The 2,500-nt window shown below is 77.8% G+C and overlaps 2 non-coding genes across 2 annotated transcripts in view; both read right to left on the minus strand.

The window, feature by feature from the left end:
• LOC140001289 (28S ribosomal RNA) overlaps positions 1-381 on the minus strand; it is a 4,028-nt gene extending 3,647 nt beyond the window's left edge. The window contains exon 1 of the ribosomal RNA XR_011806364.1: positions 1-381. This exon is cut by the window's left edge and continues 3,647 nt beyond it. This is a non-coding gene — a ribosomal RNA (28S ribosomal RNA).
• A 558-nt stretch (positions 382-939) lies between these two features.
• Positions 940-1,093, minus strand: LOC140001266 (5.8S ribosomal RNA). The gene has a single exon (XR_011806340.1). It is a non-coding gene; the product is annotated as a 5.8S ribosomal RNA (ribosomal RNA).
• Positions 1,094-2,500: the final 1,407 nt, after the last annotated feature.

Raw genomic sequence — 2,500 nt, forward strand, 5'->3', positions numbered from 1 at the left:
CAACTTTCCCTTACGGTACTTGTTGGCTATCGGTCTCGTGCCCGTATTTAGCCTTAGATGGAGTTTACCACCCGCTTTGGGCTGCATTCCCAAGCAACCCGACTCCGAGAAGCCCCGGGCCCGGCGCGCCGGGGGGCCGCTACCGGCCTCACACCGTCCGCGGGAGGGGCCTCGATCACAAGGACTTGGGCCCCCCGAGAGCGGCGCCGGGGATGGGGGCTTCTGTACGCCACACTTCCCGCGCCCCACCGCGGGGCGGGGATTCGGCGCTGGGCTCTTCCCTCTTCACTCGCCGTTACTGAGGGAATCCTCGTTAGTTTCTTTTCCTCCGCTGACTAATATGCTTAAATTCAGCGGGTCGCCACGCCTGACCTGAGGTCGCGAACGGAAACGAGGCGCGCCGCCGCCGCCGACGACGACGCGCCCGCCTGCCTCGCTCCGCCACGAGCCGCCCGGACCGCACGCACGCGGCACGCGCCGCGCCGCACCGCGGGAGACGGGTCCCCCCCACCGCCGCGGCCGCCGCCGCCCGAAGGACGGCCGGCCGACTCGCCCTCCCGGCGCGCGGCACACCGCGCGCGCGCGCGGCAGCACGACGGCACGGGCAACCGCACGCGCGGTAACCCCCGCCCGCAGACAGCCGCGCGCGCGCGGGGACCGGCGGGGAGGGCGGCCACCGCGCCTCCGACCCACCGGAGCCCGGCGGCTCGCTCGGGGACGACGGACGGACGGACGGGAGAGAGGGGGGGGCACGAGCTCCACCCACGCGGGCGCGCTCCGGGAGCGCGAGGAGCCCGGCCGGCTCCCCGAGGGGGTCTCCACTTAGGGGCACGAAGGCCCGGCCGGCCCGGACGCCCGGACGCGGCGCGGGCCTGCGAGGCGCCCCAGCCGCGCCGCGCCACCGCCCCGCGGCGGCGGCGCCGGCGATTGACCGTCAAGCGACGCTCAGGCAGCCGTAGCCCCGGGAGGAACCCGGGGCCGCAAAGTGCGTTCGAAGGGTCGATGATCAATGTGTCCTGCAATTCACATTAATTCTCGCAGCTAGCTGCGTTCTTCATCGACGCACGAGCCGAGTGATCCACCGCTAAGAGTTGTCTGCCTTTTCGGCGCCGCCCCGCGCGCGCGGGGGGGCCGGGGCCGCTCCGCGCGACCCCCTGACGCGGACGCTCCCCGACCGAACGACCGACCGAACGACCGGCGGCCGCGGCCGAGCGAGCGTCGCCTCCGCTGACCGTACGAGCACAAGTGCGGAAAAAAAAAAAGGCGAGGGAGACGCCGAGTCTCCCGAGCGACGGGAGCCCGCGCTCCCGACCGCCCCCCCGGGCCCGACGAGACCCGGGCTCGCGCTTCGAGGCCGGACCAGGCGCCCGGCTCGGCCCGGCCACGGCGAGACACGGCGGCGCGACCGCCGCGCCGCCTCCCTCGCCCGACGCCTCGCCCCGACGCCGGCGTCCGACGCGGCGCCGCCGCCGCCGCCGGGCCCGACGCGGCCACCCGAGCCCGCGCCGCCAGAGCGACGGGACGGGGGCGGAGGAGCGACGGACGAACGGACGGACCGCCCGACCGCCCGACGGCTGCCCGCGCGCTCTCGCCGCGCCCACAAGCCGCACGCGACGAACACCCTTTCACTCCGGCCACTGGCGCCTTCAGACAAACGCTCCTGCTTTCGCACTCGCCCAGGCGGTACCTCGCGCGGACGCGCGGCCGGGCGGCCGACGGGACGGCACCGGAACGAGGAGCGGCGCCCGCTCTCCGCGCCTCCGCGCGGAGACCGGCTGCGGGACGCCCCTACACCGGCCCGCCCGCCTGCTCGCTCGGCGCGGCCGGCGAGGCCGAGGGTCGAGCCGGGCGGGGAGCGCCGTCAGAGGTCGCGAGCGGGAAGCGACGGGAGACGCCTGTGCGCCGGGGGACGGCGAGGCCGCGGGCGCGCGCCGGCACGGAACGAGCGGCGCCGCCGCCGCCGCCGCCGCCACCGCCGCCGCCGCCGCCGCTCGCGCGGGGCCCCGCTGGCCGCCGCCGGACACGGCGCGGCACGCCACGCCGCCGAGCGCTCGACGGGGGCGGGGAGCCGAGACCCGCGTCTCGGCCCCTTGCTGGCGCGGGCGAGGTCGACGACGGCCGACCGCGCGCGCGCGCGGCGTCTCCGCCGAGACCGGACCGCGGAGAGAGGGGCGGGCTCCAACCCCTCTCCGGCCCTGCCGCCCGCGGGGGGCGAGCGCGGGGACCGCCGGCGGCGAGCGAGCGCGCGAGCGCGGGGGAGCGGCGCGCCCGCGAGCGCCGACCCCCAAACGACGCGCCCCGCCCGCCGCCGACGGCGAGCCCGGCCGCCCTCGCGGGCCGCCGCGGGCCGCACGAGTCTTTAAACCTCCGCCCGGCTCGGCGGCCGAGAACCCTCGGGGCCCGGAGCCCGGGGCCCGTGGCCATCCCCTAACCGGGCCGGCGCTCGGCGCCGCAGCCGGCGGGAGCGCGCTGGCACACGGGACCACACGGGTGGCTCGCC

The sequence above is a fragment of the Anas platyrhynchos genome, chromosome 39 (assembly GCF_047663525.1).
Source record: "Anas platyrhynchos isolate ZD024472 breed Pekin duck chromosome 39, IASCAAS_PekinDuck_T2T, whole genome shotgun sequence".
In the NCBI taxonomy this organism is placed as follows: Eukaryota; Metazoa; Chordata; class Aves; order Anseriformes; family Anatidae; genus Anas; species Anas platyrhynchos.